Consider the following 18,509-nt stretch of genomic DNA (forward strand, 5'->3'; position numbering starts at 1 on the left):
CTACATTTCAGATGGTGGTGTGTTATGTGTGTCCCAGAGGTCTCTAAGTCTGTCCTCAATTCTTTTCTTTCTTTTTCTCTATTCTGCTCCTCAACAGTTATTACCACCATTTTATCTTCCAGCTCACTTCTCCATTCGTCTCTCTGTTAGGCTGCTATTGATTCCTTCTCTGCTGTGCTATGCTTAGTTGCTCAGTCGTACTTGACTCTTTGCGACCCCATGGACTGTAACAGACCAGGTTCCTCTACCCATGGGAATTCTCCAGTCAAGAATACTGGAGTGGGTTGCATATCCTCCTCCAGGGGACCTTCCCAACCTAGGGATTGAGCCCAGGTCTCCCGCATTGCAGGTGCATTCTTTACCGGCTGAGTTACCAGGGAAGCACTTGATTCTTTCCAGTGTATTTTTAATTTCAGTTATTGTGTTGTTCATCACAGTTTGTTCTTTAGTACTTCTAGGGCCTTGTTAAAAATTTCTTGTATGTTATCCATTCTATTGTTAAGATTTTAAATCATTTTTACTATCATTACTCTGATTTTTTTTTTTTTTTTGTAGGTAGATTGCATATTTCCTCTTCGTTTATTTGGTCTTGTATGTTTTTACCCTTCTACTTTGTCTGCAAGATATTTTTCTGTTTTCTCATTTTGTCTAATTTACAATGTTCATCTAGCCTGTGCCCTGTTGGGTAAGGTTACTCCAGTATCCTGTGTAGGCTTCATGGTGGGAAGGACTGATACCTGCATTCTGGGGCGTGGAACTGAGTCTTTTCCCTCTGATGGAAGGATAACTTCAGGTGGTGTGTTTTGGGATATCTCTGGGCTTAGTACTCTTTTAAGCATCCTGTCTGCTGATGGGTAGGTTTGTGTTCCTGTCTTACTTGTTTTTTGGCATGTGGCATCCAGGGTGAGTGCTACAGGTCTCGGATTTGGATGGAGGTTTCCCTGAGAGCTCTTGTTGACGAATTTTCTCTGGGGCCAGGAATTCTTTGGTAGTCCAGCATCCTGGACTTTGTGCTCCCACCCCTGTAGCACAGGCCTGACTTCTGTTTGGGGAGCAAAGACCTTGTAAGTCACTCCTCTTGGTAAAAAAAGGGGATTTTTTTTAAAGTGCAACAAATGAACTCCCAGGCAAATGGTAGAAGTAAAATCAAACAGAAACAAGAACAGAGAAACATATACCCTCACACAGAAAAGAATTAAAAATAAAACCAAAGAAAAAAACAAGAGATCAAGCAGACAAACGAAAACAAAAATGAAATCAAACAATTAGAAACAAAACTAACAAGACCAAATCAGAGTCCCAAGTGATGAATGAAGCAATGATAACAAAAAAAAAAAGGAAAAATTTATTTTTTTAAAAAAGAAAAAACACACAGAACAACAAAAAAGCAAAGAAAAAATATAAAAATTTTAGAAGAAAGCAATGAAGGTCTACACAACTTTGGTCTGGTGATGAGTTTTAGCACAACACTAAAAGCCAATCCAGATTCAGTTCACCCAGAGTCTACATGCAATTTACAGGCACTGTGGAAAGATTATATTAGGAGACACTGTCTTCTGTGTTGTGGGTGACATTTTACTCCCAGTGTCACATGTGTCATCAGGAAATTCAGACACAGTCAGCATGGACATGACCCCATGTTGTCCTGAATCCAAAACCCCAGTGAGTGCTAAGGAGTCTGAACCCCTTTCCACAGAGATAATGACCTGGGACTCCCAGCTAAAGGTTGTTCCCTTTTATTATATCTTTAGAACAGTTTCTCAGAGCTAACTGAGTGACTATATACCAGGCTATGGTCCTCACTAATCCCCCAAATAAAACATATTTCTTAGCTTTTAGATTGTGTTTTTGTGTTTTTTTTTTCCCAGTCAACAGACCCAAGAACAAAAATCAGCAATATACCTTTTCTTTCCACAAATGTATCTCTGATCTAATTCATGGTGTGAAAGAAAACTTACCATTTGGAATTAAAAATCCACTTATGTTTCTTCTGATTTTAAGAACTGTACTAATAAGTAAGAAGAAGGAAGATCCTTTATGGTATGATTTCAGTGTACAGTGAGAAAGCACAATTTTCCCCAAAATACCTCCCTCTATTAAACTTCTAATGCTCTAATACTTGTTTATTCATTCAATAAAACACTTACAGTGTCTACTATGTGCCAGGTACATTCTTAGAAACATGAAAAACGTCAAAGGCATCTTCTGCTGGTGAAAGTGGGTTATGTATAAGCACTTGGAAGCTGATTTGTAGGTAATAGGGGAGGAGAGTGAAAAAGGGTTATAGCCAAGAGAAGAAAAAGTTAAGAAAGGACAGAGTGACAGATTTTCCTGATTTCTCAATTGTAATCCCAATGGCAATGTTTATATGTCCCATTCACTGCTCCAATTAACTAGTTCAATTGGTGATCTTAACCAACTGGTACCCTACTTGGCTGTAGGAGAGAATTATTCTGGAAAAAAATAATGTTTTATATTTCCATTTTCTTTCTTTACTTTTGGGGTTTTGGAATTATTGGTGAACAGGCAGTTTGTTAGTTTAACTGATTTAAGGTAAATTAAATGTAATTCACTAATTATTCACCCATGTTTTTAACATGTAACTGATTCAGCACACTTGTTTTGAACATGAGAGAGCAGGTAACTATTTTGGCATAGTTTGCAAAGGTTTTTCTCCAACTTTCATTTGTTTTTAATTTCTGACCACACGTTACTCTAGGGTATATATATATATATATATTTGTGAAGCAACTTTGCCTGTATTCAAAGATCACTGATTACACATTATTGGCATTAATAGCTTCCCACAGGACTGGCACTGGTTTTACCAGCATGTTTTACATGATTCCTGAGACCAGTAGGCAATGATATCATTATTTCTGGACCACACTAGTAAATAAAACCTACCTTGCTGTAGAAATCCCACAGCCTCAGATGGCAGACATTTAAAGATTAGAAATTTGCTTTCTAAATTTTTACTCTCTACTTAAGTAGATAATAAACAAATTCTTCCCCTGGGACATAAACAATTCATTCCTTAGTATATTTGATACCATAAAGATTCAAATAAATTTAAAAGTATAATCAGGGAATTCCCTGGTTCTCAATGGACAAAGGAGCCTGGTGGGCTACAGTCCATGAGGTCTCAAAGAGTCAGACATGACTGATTGACCAAGCACAGCATAATCAGTGGTTAGGACGCTGCACTGTCACTGCCAATGGTCCAGTTTCAATTTCTGATTAGGTTACTAAAAAGATCCCATAAGCCACATGACATGGTAAAAAAAAAAAAAAAAAAAAAAGTATGATCACAATACAGCATGTCTCTAGACTGTGAAATATTATCTTGGTTTATGAGTGATGTACTATTGCTTTTAAACATAAGATCACAACCATAGTGATGGTATATATTACGTTATGATTTTTAGTGATGTTCAAGTTGTCAGTTTACAATACACCATCCAAGAAAAATGCTATTGGGACCAAATCAATTTTATAGATTAAGTTTTATTCACTTGAGATTTTTTAAACAACAGTCCTTGAAAATAACCCCCTGCTAAATTAATCTGTTTTGGAAAATTGTGATGTGCTGTGAGGGGAGAAATATATTTGTTGAATCTAGATGAAAAATATTCACATAGGAAACCAAAAGATTCTAGTATTATCGAATGGAAGATTTTTGTTTAGAAAAACTAAAAATTAACTTGAAGCAGTATTATTTATTGTATAATACATACATATTAATGTATGGATCTTTTAAGAATTCTATCAGTTTTATTAGGAATACACTTGCCCCCCTCTTCTATCTAATATACATCTTGGGGGAGAGGCTCTTTGAAATTATAGATTGTTTCTCATTATGTTTTTGCCCAAAGATTTTAACATTCATCTAAGATTTTTGCTTGCAACGATTATTCACTGTGATGTTTGCCTAATAGTGACTTCAAAAAAAAAATTTCCCTCATTTCTTCTACGTGTACATCCTTCTCCAAGAAAGAGGTATTTCTTCTTTCTCTTTTATTTATCCAATCACTTATTTACATAGGTATGGACAGAGGAATATTTTATTCAATGGGTTATAATCCAATAGTATCATTATTTATTTTGTTGGTCAGATTACTCTAGTTTTGGCCATTGGGACTCTCCTTCAGGCTTGCTGCTCTGTACCTATGGCATACCGTCTTCATTTCTTGAACACTTCCTTACTTTCTGGGACAACAAGTTTCTCCACACTAATCTTTTATATTCACTGCCCTAGCCCAAGAATCAGGACTTTCTCCATGTAGTCTTGGTTCCTTTCATTAGAGAATGGTAATTAGAAATCAAGGTCTGAAAACTAGGTGTACTCATTTTTACTGGGGTTCACTACTTCTAGGTGCTTCTTGGCACACAGATCTATAATCATTTTGGTATCTATCCATCCCCATACACATTAAAAAATGTATGAGTTCATACTCATGTCTTTGACTTTCATCTCCAATTCCAATTCAACACAACAGGTTTCATTCTAGCCCTCTACATTTTCCTATTTGTAACTTCTTTCTCTGACAATGAGGAGTTTGTCTCTCATTACCCGTGAAGAAAGCTGATCGCCGAAGAATTGATGCTTTTGTACTGTGGTGCTGGAGAAGACTCTTGAGAGTCCCTTGGACTGAAAGGAGATCCAATCAGTCCATTCTAAAGGAGATCAATCCTGGGTGTTCATTGGAAGGACTGATGCTGAGGCTGAAACTCTACTTTGTCCAACTCATGTGAAATGTTGACTCATTGGAAAAGACTCTGATCCTTGGAAGGATTAGGGGCGGTAGGAGAAGGGGACGACAGAGAATTAGATGGCTGGATGGCATCACCGACTCGATGGACATGAGTTTGAGTGAACTCTGGGAGTTGGTGATGGACAGGGAGGCCTGGCATGCTGTGATTCATGAGGTCGCAGAGTCAGACACGATTGAGCGACTGAACTGAACTGAACCCACAATCTTATATATACATTGTTTCAGTTTATTTTTAGACATATATTTTATTGTATAGATTTTTTAAAGTCCAATGATAACATGAGGATAGGAATGGTTTCCTTTAGAATAGAATTAGTATAAGAAAGTAAGATTGGGAAAAGCTCCCTTCTTGACTGCATGAATCACATAGAGAGATGTCTCATGTTGTGGACTCTATTCTCTCTTTTACGTGCAGTGGGATAACTAAGTTCCATTTTCTAGGTTCACAGGAAAACAATATGGGGGGTTTCCTGGTTCTCCCACTCATCGACATGGTAATCCATCTACCAGTAAGACTGATGCTAAATTATTATAATAACAACTAACAATGCCACACATGATTTCCTGTGCAATGCACTATGCTAATTGTGCTACATGCATTTAACCTTTACAATAGTCCCTAGTAATGCAAAATTATAGTATTCTCTTTACAATTTGCTTATGAGAAAAGTGAGACTCAGGAAGGTAATATAGTCAATATCGCACAACAGAAATAGTCACACAGGTTATTTTGATTTCAGTATCAGCACTCATCCATAATTTTGTATTGCCTCACTATAGTGAAACACATTGATGAGAAACAGAAGTTCAGTAGCTATAGAAAGAATGCTACCAATGGCAAATTTTCCACAGACCAATCCTAGTTTTATCAATAGCTTAAGCTAGTGTTCATCACACTACTGTCTAAGGACTACTTGCATGAGAATCACCCAAGATGTTTGTAAACAATACAAATTCCTCGGAGAAAGCAAGAAATGGTGGATGAGTAGGAGAACATGAAATTAATCTCTCTCCACAAATGCACCAAGAATACATCTACAGATGGAATGATTCACACAGAGCACCAGCTGAACACTAGCAGAAGACCTCAGACACCAACTGAGTAAGATGAAAGAAAGAAGGGAAAAAGAAGAGGAAAGGAAGCAGGAGAGGACCTGCACTGGTAGGGGGTGGAGCTGAAGGATCAGAGAGATTCTCAAATCCAGGGAAAACCCCTCACCAACAGGATATCAGTTGGGACAGAAAGAGGGCATCTGAGGCTGTTAGAGGAGAATTAAACAGGAAGAGAATGAAGCAGGCAGGACAGAGTGAAACATATATGCAGATGGTTTGCACCCCAACCCTGCATGTCCCAGCCTGGGACACATGTCCATTGGTAGGCATGGAGGCTGGATGCTGGAACATGGTGTTTGGAGAGTGAACCTGGGAGAGGACTGCTGCTGAAGGCAAAGAGACAGCCTGAGGGAACTGGAGTGTGGAAATTTGCAACTGGAAATGCTTGTGGAGGAAATTAAGACTGCCTAGAAGCAACATACCATTAATCAGTAATGTGGACAAGATGGAGTCGCCATTGCAGCCACTCTACAACCCTGCCCTCGCAGGAACTAGGAAAGGCCCCCTCTGGGGCTGACCTTCTCATGACTACAACTGATGGAAACAAGATGAAAAAACAACCCTCAGAATGGGAGAAAATATTTGCAAACAGAGAAACTGACAAGGGATTAATCTCCAAAATATATATAAACAGCTCATGTAGCTCCATGTCAAAAAAACAAACAACCTAATAAAAAGTGGGTGGAAGACTTAAATATAGGCATTTCTCCAAAGAAAACATACAGATGACCATGAGGCACATAAAAAGATGATCAACATCACCAATTATTACAGAAATGCAAAACAAAACTGCTATGAGGTATCACCTCACACCAGTCAGAATGACTATCATTAAAAAATCTACAAACAGGGGCACTCTCCATCCCCCTCTGATGTCTATGTCAGAAGCTTTCTCTGTCCCCTTTTCACTTTAATAAAACTCTGCTACACAAAAGTTCTTGAGTGATCAAGCCTGGTCCCTGGTCCTGAAGCTAAATCTTCTTCTGAGATCATGAATCCGACATGGTTCACCATAAGCTATCATCTTGGGGGCTCGTCTGGGATCTTCAGGACAGCGTAAGGACAATCAGAGCTCTAGCTCACCTGTTATTTTAGTCTACACATGTTTCTCCATATACTCTGCTAACTCTAAGATGTGTGTATGATACTTTTTGGTGAACGATGTCAGGTTTGTGATCTCTGAAGAAGATTTAGCTTCAGGACCAGGGACCAGGCTTGATCACTCAAGAGCTTTTGTGTAGCAAAGTTTTATTAAAGTAAGAAAAGGGACAGAGAAAGCTTCTGACATAAACATCAGAAGGGGGACAGAGAATGCACCCCTAGCTAGACTTATCAAGGCCTTATATATTTTTTTCAGACCTACTCCCACAACAGACATCTTAAATTAACAAGATTAGAATGAACAATAGAAAGACTTTACCAGACTCACTCCCATAATATACATTTTAAGATGACAGGATTATCAGAAGGTTCTTGTTAAGGAGAAACACATCCTTGAGCAAGATACATTGTTATATTGACTAAGACAAAGCAATGTAAAAAAAAAAAAAAAAAACAACAACACATTTGTCCTTTTCTCCTTGAGAGCCCCAGACCCCTTTCTCCTCCTCAGGAACCCTGGATTTCTTATAAGACTACCTAGGAGTGACTCTCTTATTCCCCCTTTTCTTTTAGGAGAATTATGTTGCCAAGGGAAAGGGGTGTAATTTTCATTCCATAACTACTTCCTGCTGTTGAGGGGCATTGCCCTTAAATACTTGAGCCAACATATTCTCCTAACCTCCATGTTGAGGGTCTCTGATCCAGGGGTCCCAAGTAATAGTTGGAGGACTCTGTGGGCTCATAGGAGCCAGGACAATCATTTGTAACTTAAAAACTTTCAAACAGTTAGAAACAAACCCTATTTTACAGTTATAGATGTAAGACAAAATAGGTATTAAACCAATTTAAAGCCTAATTAAAATTAAAAATTACATTATGTCCATAGCTACATCAGTCCATCTTAGATGTCATCACAGAGTTGAAGAAAGTTCTTTCCTTGAAGTGGAGAAACCCACCATGGGAAATCTTCAACTGATGAATAGGGGAGTGCTCTACAGACCCAGCAATTATGTCGATTATGGAATGAGGTGTAGGAATGAGCCCAGGACAGGAAGGCGTTGTCTTCAGATGACTCAGGACTTTTTGGAGTCAGCAGAAACAAGCCCATATAGATTCTCAGGCCCATCTCAGTTCCTGGCTCAAACAGCAGTTTGCTTGACTCAAAGGCTGGGTCAGCAGTTTACCTCCCAATAATGTCTGTTGAAAAGCTAAAAGCTGAGTCACATAGTTAATTTTATTTTATTTTTATTTTTTTGCAGTTTCTAAAAGAAAGATTTATTCGACAAGTTTCACTTAGTGCAATACACCTAAAAGGAAAATCAAAATACAATGAAAAATTTAAATCAAGGCCTCAAAATTTCATACAAACACCAAGACCAAAATCCTAAAATAATGGTATTGCGTGTCAAATTTCCCCCATTAACTTAAAAAAAAAAAAAGCTTAAACTTACGTGCCCAAGGTTATTAAATGAAACTAGAATTAACAAACATGCCAAATGTTTCACTTTTAATTGTAGACACAGCTCCTATATTGAGTTTTACAAAAAAACATGTCTTTCAACATGCATCCAGACAGTGTTCAATGTAATGTGATGTAAGAGCAACATTTAACATAATTCAACTGCTTTAACCTGAATACACTTACTGCTTAAGTATATCCTACAATAGAACTAACTTGAGAAAAGCTGAAAATTATTTAACAGTAATAGTTTACTCAACCTAGTTGTTACATCCTAGATGAATGTGTGTTCAAAAATACTGAACCTTAAGTCTTTAAAACAATCCTGATTTCCACTTAGAATAAGCATAAATCACAAGCTTGTATTGCAAAACTGTTAAAACTTAAGTTTTTCTTTTAAAAAACGTTGACCAAGAGTCAGTGATCAGGATAAATCACATTTCCCATCCACCACTCATACTGGACATGCTAGACATCCCTCCCATTCCGTTCACTCCCATAGATGTTCGGCTTCCACTACTGTAGTAGCTGCTGTTCACTGCTCCTTGGCTGCCTATGCAATGTTTGATCGAAAATCACTGGAGTTTTCCTGTAAAACTTGGTCATATCCACTCATGCTGCTCTGGCCCCCATAGCCACCACTCAGCTGCTGGCTGGCCGGGCCGCCGTAATGGGACTGGTTTGATAAGCCCATGCCTCCCATCATTTGGCTACCATAAGCACCACTGCTTGCTCCTGCTTTAGAATTCAAGAAGAGTTCTATGTATCTGTGTTCGTAAGCACCACCGCTTGCTCCTGCTGTAGAATTCAAGAAGAGTTCTACATATCTGTGTTGCATTTTTGCTTTGTCTTTTGACATAGCTGCCCCAACATCTTCGTGAATTGCAAACTCGACATCTGCTTCACCAGTTACTCTGCCATCAGGACCAATTTCAATATGTACTCTCACAGGATTGAGTGGTGAAAAAAAAATATAAATGACATTCTCAGTAGCTCTGTAAGGTAATCCCCACATGTGTACACAGTGTCCTATTTTGCTCTGGAAAGTAGAGCCACCATCCCCATATCTGTGATTTGACATTCTTGAAAAACAGTAATTGAGGTCTCTTCCAAATCTATCTGACCCAAATCCATAGCCATCATTATAGCCATTATAATCATCATAGCCTCCATAACCTCCACCATAAGCACCACGTCTCATCCTTTCAAAGCCAGCTCCTCTTCCAATGCTGTTATACTCTCTGCCAGCCCCAGGTCTGTCATAGGGACCTGGTCGCTGCATGGCCACAAGTTTTCGTGGTGGATCATAGTGAGTTCTAACTTCAGCTCGACTGCTCTGAAAGATTTCAATATACCTGTGCCCTATTCTTTCCTTGTGTTTCTTTAGAGCCTTTTCAGCTATTTCCTGTGAAGCAAACTACACAAAGGCCTTCCCCGTACTCCTCCCCTGGAAGTCCACCGGCAATGTTATCCCATTTTTCACAATTTCCAACCCTGAGAAGAACTGAACAATTTCTTCCTTGCTACATCCAAAGGGGAGTCCTCTAAGCCGTACAAAGCCATCACTGGCCGTGTCAGGACTATTTGGACCAGTATGCTTCAACACCCAATCCATTTCAACACTGTTTGACTTGAATACTTCAACATATCTGTGTCCCATAGTTTCTCTGTCTTTTTTCTTTTTTTTTATTTCTAAAAAAAGAATTTTATTAAAAAAGCACAAATGCAAAGAAATGAACAGAGGAAAATTTATGCGTCGAACCTGGACTGGTCACTTATGATAATATACATGCTACAATTCCATTCTCTCCAATCATTCCACCTTCACCCTCTCCCACAGAGTCCCAAAGACTGTTCTAAATGCCTATGTCTCTTTTGCAGTCTCTTATACAGGGTTTAGGTTACCATTTTTCTAAATTCCATATATATGCGTTAATATACGGTATTGATGTTCTTCTTTCTGGCTTACTTCACTCTGTATAATTGGCTCCAATTTCATCCACCTCATTAAAACTGATTCAAATGCATTCTTTTTGATGGCTGAGAAATACTCCATTGTGTATATGTACCAAAGCTTTCTTATCCATTCATCTGCAGATGGACATCTAGGTTGCTTCCATGTCCTGGCTATTATAAACAGTGCTGCAATGAACATTGGAGTACATGTGTCTCTTTCAATTCTGGTTTCCTCGGTATGTATGCCCAGGAGTGCGATCGCTGGATCATATGGCAGTTCTATTTCCAGTTTTCTGAGGAATCTCCACACTGTTCTCCATAGTGGCTGTACCAGTTTGCATTCCCACCAACAGTGTAAGAGGGTTCCCTTCTCTCCACACCCTCTCCAGCACTTATTGCATGTAGACTTTTGGATAGCAGCCATTCTGACTGGTGTGAAATGGTATCTCATTGTGGTTTTGATTTGCATTTCTCTGATGATGAGGGATGTTGAGCATTTTTTCATGTGTTTATTAGCCATCTTTATGTCTTCTTTGGAGAAATGTCTGTTTAGTTCTTTGGCCCATTTTTTGATTGGGTCACTTAGTTTTCTGGAATTAAGCTGCAGGAGCTGCTTGTATAATTTGGAGATTAATCCTTTATCAGTTGCTTCATTTGCTATTATTGTCTCCCATTCTGAAGGTTGTCTTCTCACCTTGCTTAGAGTTTCCTTTGCTGTGCAGAAGCTTTTGATTTTAATTAGGTCCCATTTGTTTATTTTTGCTTTTATTTCCAATATTCTGGGAGGTGGGTCTTGGAGGATCCTGCTGTGATTTATGTCGGAGAGTGTTTTGCCTACGTTCTCCTCTAGGAGTTTTATAGTTTCTGGTCTTACATTTAAATCTTTAATCTTTAACATATCTGTGTCCCATAGTTTCTCTGTCTTTTTTCAGGGCCAATTTGACTTCATATTCTGATTCAAGTTCAACAAAAGCCTCGCCACTCGGTCTGCCTTCTCTGTTGTAGATGAAACGAATGCCTTGAGCCCCATTTTGAATTTTGCAGTCAGAAAAAAAACGCTGCACTTCGTCTGCAGAGCCAGACCAAGGCAAGCCCCGAACCTTCACCACGAATCCATCACCGCCTTTGGTGCCCAACATCATCATCTCCTACTGGGTGCTGGCGTTGAATCAGACTGAAAGATGGGGGACGGCAGGCAGACCTGCACACCCAACTTCGGCGTGGCTGAGACAAAATGCCACGTAGTTAATTTTAAGGCTTCAGGATCTATGACAATATCTACACAAAAACAATCTGTCATAGAGACAGTCCTTTCTTTTGTAGGGTGGGCTATGGGTAGAACCGTAAACCAACTGTCTTGTTTTTCCTGAGTTAGCTTACATGGATGTATTTTAATAATGTCATTAGCCTTTTCAACTTTTTCTGAAGATTGGCGTCTCCAGGAACACTGTGATATTCTATTCCTAGAACTTTTGACACCCTTTGAGTTATAGTAGCTTTAAGACGGAGCCATTGTCACTCTGAACTTTAGAATTTAAAATCCTACTTGCATCATGAGAAGTCAGTACAGTAAAATTTCACCCATTAGTAAACTTATGAGCTTTAAGCATTCACTTCAGTTCAGTCGCTCAGTCGTGTTCGACTCTTTATGACCCCATGAATCACAGCACACCAGGCCTCACTGTCCATCACCAACTCCCGGAGTTCACTCAAACTCATGTCCACAGAGTCGGTGATGCCATCCAGCCATCTCATTCTCTGTCGTCCACGTCTCCTCCTGCCCCCAATCCTTCCCAGCATCAGAGTATTTTCCAGTGAGTCAACTCATCGCATGAGGTGGCCAAAGTATTGGAGTTTCAGCTTTAGCATTAGTCCTTCCAATGAACACCCAGGATTAATCTCCTTTAGAATGGACTGGTTGGATCTCCTTGCAGGCCAAGAGACTCTCAAGAGTCTTCTCCAGCACCACAGTTCAAAAGCATCAATTCTTCGATGATCACCTTTCTTCACAGTCCAACACTCACATCCATACATGACGACGGGAAAAACCATAGCCTTGACTAGACGGACCTTGGTTGGGAAAGTAATGTCTCTGCTTTTTAATATGCTATCTAGGCTGGTCATAACTTTCCTTCCAAGGAGTAAGCGTCTTTTAATTTCATGGCTGCAATCAGCATCTGCAGTGATTTTGGAGCCAAAAAAAATAAAGTCTGACACTGCTTCCACTGTTTCCCCATCTATTTCCCATGAAATGATGGGACCAGATGCCATGATCTTTGTTTTCTGAGTGTTGAGCTTCAAGCCAACCTTTTCACTCTCCTCTGTCTCTTTCATCAAGAGGCTTTTGAGTTCCTCTTCACTTTCTGCCATAAGGGTGGTGTCATCTGCATATCTAAGGTTATAGATATTTCTCCTGGCAATCTTGATTCCAGCTTGTGCTTCTTCCAGCCCAGCGTTCCTCATGATGTACTCTGCATATAAGTTAAATTAGCAGGGTGACAAGATACAACCTTGACACACTCCTTTTCCTATTTGGAACCAGTCTGTTGTTTCATTTCCAGTTCTAACTGTTGCTTCCTGACCTGCATATAGGTTTCTCAAGAGGCAGGTCAAGTGGTCTGGTATTCCCATCTCTTTCAGAATTAAGTATTAGCAAAACAATAGTAACAATGCTTACAATAGTAAGCAATGTGGCCGTAACCATTTTTCAGTAGCAAACTAAACTCTGATCCTGTGGGCAAGTTCAAAGTTAGAGCCTGTAAGACGGGAGTTTGAAGGGCCTTAAAAGCCTTTTGAGTCTCTGGGGGCCAAACCAGCTTGTCAGCTTGGGCCTACTGAATCTCAGTTATAAGTTTACATAAAGGCTGGGCAAGTTCCCCGTAGCCCAGAATCCAAATTCGGCAATAGCCTCTAATACCCAAGAATCCTCTCAATTGTCTTAAAGTCATATTTGGCTCATTTAGGAATTTCAGACAGTAAAGTATAAGGATTATACACTTATTATTCGTATATCTTGAAAATGTCTCAGTTTATCATTTGACTTTTTACACCCAAAACAGGAGTGTTGTATGGACTGTTACAGAGAATTAATAGCCCCTGTGCCTTTAAATTCTCAATGATGGGTTTTCAGTTCAGTTCAGTTCAGTCGCTTAGTCGTGTCCGACTCTTTGCGACCCCATGAACCACAGCACGCCAGGCCTCCCTGTCCATCACCAATTCCCGGAGTTCACTCAAACTCATGTCCATCGAGTCGGTGATGCCATCCAGCCATCTCATTCTCTGTCGTCCCTGTCTCCTCCTACCCCCAATCCCTCCTAGCATCAGACTCTTTTCCAGTGAGTCAACTCGTCGCATGAGGTGGCCAAAGTATTGGAGTTTCAGCCCTTCCTTAACACCTCAGACTTTAATGGATACTGCTTTTGATGTGAAAATAGGTGAGGGTCTCTGAGTTTGATAAAGACAAAAACAGCATTTTCTGCTCAACCCACAGTTTTTCCATCAGCCCACACTTTAGGATTTATATTTTGGTCAATTAATGATAGAGAATGGGCAGGCTCCATATTCATGAAAACAGAGGCCTGGACCTTGCTCAGTATATCCCTCCCCAGAAAGGGTGAGGGAGACTCTGGCGTGATCAGAAACTCGTGAGAAAACAGCACAGAGTCCCAGTTGCTGCTTAAAGGATGATAGATATAATAAGTTTGGCTCATCCAGACAGTCCCATTATGGAAGTGATTCAGGAGGAAAGTGGGGAAGGGCTTCAGTAAGCATAGAGAAAACTGCCCCAGGGTCCGAAAGAAGTCGACTGATTAACCTCCCCCCCCCCACAGTTATTAATAACCAGAGTTCCTCAGGTGTTAATTACACCTGAGGACTTACACATGAGGACTGGAACTTGTATGGGGCCTCCAGGCACCTTCAGTCCAGATTGCCTTGGGTGTCTGACCCCTGAGGCCTACACCTTGGAGGGAAGTCTCTTCTCCAGTATGGTCCTTTGAAGACCTGGAGCCAGGTGTGGCTTAGATGCCTGAGGGCAATCTTGCTTGAGATGCCCCTCCTTTCCACAGTAATAACAAGTCCATCCCTTTTCACCTGGGTTCCTTTCGGCATTTTTCCTCAGGCTGTTTCAGAGCAGATCTAACAGCCATTGTTTGGGCTTCAGTCTTTTGCCTTGTTTTTTTTTTTTTTTTTGCCTCTTATTTTCCTCCTTATATTCTCTACCATAATATACCATCTGAGCCAGCTGTAACAGTTTTTCTAAAGACCGATTTGGCCCAAACACCTGTTTTTGTAACTTACGACAGATATCTGGAGGTGACTGAGTGAGAAATCTATCTTTTAAGATCATTCCTACTTCTGCACTTTCAAGATCAACTTCAGTAAACTTGTGCAGAGCCTCCCATAGTCTATCTAGGAATTTACCTGGAGTTTCCCTGTTCTATGTCAGCCAACTTAGCATAAAGTCTTAGCATGCACTTGCATAAGTCCTTCAAGAATACATCCTGCAAAGAAACTCTGTTATTGGAACTATTTGGCTCCCAGCAGAAAGGACTATTCTGTATTCCCTCTTTCCCCTTGTCTCACATTCAAGCCATTCATCTCCAAAAATAGCTTCCCCCAAAGCTCAAGTTTTCGAGTCAGGGTTCAGTGTCTGTCCCAAGACATACATTCTGTTCTGTTCAGTCCCTCAGTCGTGTCCGACTCTTTGCGACCCCGTGGACTGTAGCCTACCAGGCTTCTCCATCCATGGGATTCTTACATTACATCTCACCAAGTAAGGTCATCAAGTAAAGTTGGTTCTGTAAAGTCTTCTATATACCTTTTGGATACTCTAAATAGTCTCGACCACAAATGGGACTGTTTGAAATTCTACCAAGACTGAGGCAATCCCTCCTAGAAGGGTGTCCTGATTCTCACCCTGTTCAGTTGGGAGCCCCAGATAAAGGGGCCAAAATAAGAGAACAGGAGGGAGCTGAAAGTTTCACACCCAAATCTGTATCCTTAGGACATAAGTCTGGCATGTCTCCCAGAGAGATAAGGAACAACACATAGGCACTTCTACCCATTTCCCTTATTCTCTACAGAACTGGTCTACTTGTAAAACAGTAATAAATGAGATCCTTCAACAGGTCAGCATTCCTCATCTTCCAAAGGATTCTGTGGCCATTCAGTATCACAGAAGAAGATCAGGCATGTCTTTTTAAACTCTGGGGAATCAAACTTGTCCCAGCACTTTTAAATACATTTTAAAGGAGTGGTTTTGGAACTGCTAGCTCCAATCTATAAGAGAGAAAAAAGCAGCATCCACAGCCGTGGCTTTTTTCCACTGTAAGCATCCTTCCCTGCTTTAGATAGGGGTGTAGACAGACTCTCCACCAAAGCTTTCCTTCCCTGGTCGAACTTAGTTCGTCCCTGACTGATGTAGGCGTCTTATTATTCGTCCCTACTGGTTCTATCACCAAGGTGGGGTGGAGATGCATCAGGGGTAGACCTGATGGCATCCTGGATTGATTTAGCTCCATACCACCAAGACTTTTGTTTGATTTGCCCTTTTCCTCTGATGCCACCTGGGATGGAGTAGAGTAGCTTTTTGGAATGCCTCACAAGCTAGTACTACTAGGGGAAGCATCCATCTTTCACGTGGCTATGCACATTCCTGAGTTCAGTCCTGACTGCAGTAAAAGTGGTGAGTCATAAAGGGACAGAAAACAACCAAGATGTTCCTTCTGAATGTCACCACCACCAGTATTCAGTTCAGTTCAGTTCAGTCGCTCAGTTGTGTCCGACTCTCTGCGACCCCATGAATCACAGCACGCCAGGCCTCCCTGTCCATCATCAAATCCCGGAGTTCACTCAAACTCATGTCCACAGAGTTGGTGATGCCATCCAGCCATCTCATTCTCTGTCGTCCCCTTCTCCTCCCGCCCCCAACCTTTCCCAACATCAGAGTCTTTTCCAGTGAGTCAACTCGTCACATGAGTTGGCCAAAGTATTCCAGTTTCAGCTTTAGCATCAGCCCTTCCAATGAACACCAAGGATTGATCTCCTTTAGAATGGACTGGTTGGATCTCCTTGCAGTACAAGGGACTCTCAAGAGTCTTCTCCAACACCACAGTTCAAAAGCATCAATTCTTCAGCGATCAACTTTCTTCATAGTCCAACTTTCACATCCATACATGACCATGGGAAAAACCATTGCCTTGACTAGACGGACCTTTGTTGGCAAAGTAATGTCTCTGCTTTTCAATATACTATCAAGGTTGGTCATAACTTTCCTTCCAAGGAGTAAGCGTCTTTTAATTTCATGGCTGCAATCAGCATCCACAGTGATTTTGGAGCCCAAAAAGTAAAGTCTGACACTGTTTCCACTGTTTTTCCATCTATTTCCCATGAAGTGATAGGACCAGATGCCATGATCTTTGTTTTCTGAATGTTGAGCTTAAAGCCAACCTTTTCACTCTCCTCTTTCACTTTCATCAAGAGGCTTTTTAGTTCTTCTTCACTTTCTGCCATAAGGGTAGTGTCATCTGCATATCTGAGGGTACAGATATTTCTCCCAGCAATTTTGATTCCAGCTTGTGCTTCTTCCAGCCCAGCGTTCCTCATGATGTACTCTGCATATAAGTTAAATAAGCAAGGTGACAATATACAACTTTGACGTACTCCTTTTCCTATTTGGAACCAGTCTGTTGTTCCATGTACAGTTCTGACTGTTGCTTCCTGACCTGCATACAGGTTTCTCAAGAGGCAGGTCAGGTGGTCTGGTATTCCCATCTCTTTCAGAATGTTCCACAGTTTATTTTGATCCACACAGTCATATGTGATAGCAAAAGAGGTTGTGGAGGTTTGGCCAGCTAGGAAAGAGTGATTTCTGTCCTCAAGCTACTAGGGCCAGTTCTTCCAATTCATTTCCACAGCTTCCACAAAAGAAATACCTAAGGAGTTGAGACAGAAGCCATCAGAGAGACTTCTCTGGCCTGCTAAGAGCTAGTGCTACCAAAGGAAGAAGCCCATTGTATTTCCAATCTGAACAGATCCTACAATTCCTGGTCTGTGTCCTCAAAAACCTCATAGTCACCAACAGGGCTTCTATCCACATAGATAGGAGATACAACCATGACAAAGACTCACTTTCAGGCCGTTGGCCCCTGAGGCAGGCAGCCAAGAGGGTGACCTCTAGCCTGAGAGACATTTCTGGAGCTAGAGTTCAGTCTCACTTCAAAATGTGATGTTAGTAACTTTCTAGCAAGGCTGAGTGCTTCCATATATGGGGTCTAAGTAAAAGTACACAGTAACAGCATGGATCAGAAGTCCATTGAAAGTCTATGATCCTACAGATTAGGTTTCTGCTGCTAAGTCGCTTCAGTCGTGTCTGACTCTGTGCGACCCCATGGACAGCAGCCCATCAGGCTCTTAGGTTAGTAGTTCTAATTTCCCAAGCAATTACGAAATTGTCAAAGAGATTAGGAAAAGCTGACTGAGAAAGGAAAGTTCCGTCCACACAGTTTGCGCATTTCTGGCCACCCCTCTTGCAGGGACTTGGGTGTCTCTTGGCATTGGCAAGTTGGTATAAACCCCTGACAAGTCTCCCCTTTTGGGGCTGCCTTCAGTTATTACGAGGCACTGCAAAACCACAGAGCAGGGTTTATCCCTTGCTTCACACAGGGCGTGTCATTCATTCACACAAACACACCATAGAGTTAGTAGGTAAAGCAGGAAACGTGCATACTGAGAAAGCAGAGAGGCTAGAGCTCTGAGTGTTCTTACCTGGTCCTGAAGACCCCGGGCCAGCCCCCAAGATGATGGTTTATGGTGAACGAGGTTGGATTCATGATCTCTGAAGAAGATTTAGCTTCAGGACCAGGGACCAGGCTTGATCACTCAAGAGCTTTTGTGTAGCAGAGTTTTATTAAAGTAAAGAAAAAGCTTCTGATATAGACATCAGAAGGGGGACAGAGAATGCCCCCCCTAGCTAGTCTTCCGTTCCGTTCTGTTCTGTCGCTCAGTCGTGTCCGACTCTTTGCGACCCCGTGGACTGTAGCCTACCAGGCTTCTCCGTCCATGGGATTCTCCAGGCAAGAATACTGGAGTGGGTTACCGTTTCC

General features: G+C 40.9%; 1 pseudogene; it reads right to left on the bottom strand.

Moving 5' to 3' along the window:
• Nucleotides 1–8,488: 8,488 nt before the first annotated feature.
• LOC129563947 (heterogeneous nuclear ribonucleoprotein H2-like) lies at nt 8,489–11,546 on the bottom strand (annotated as a pseudogene).
• Between the last annotated feature and the right edge of the window lie 6,963 nt (nt 11,547–18,509).

The sequence above is a fragment of the Moschus berezovskii genome, chromosome X (genome assembly GCF_049115385.1).
Source record: "Moschus berezovskii isolate FMDL1 chromosome X, NW_MosBer_1.0, whole genome shotgun sequence".
In the NCBI taxonomy this organism is placed as follows: Eukaryota; Metazoa; Chordata; class Mammalia; order Artiodactyla; family Moschidae; genus Moschus; species Moschus berezovskii.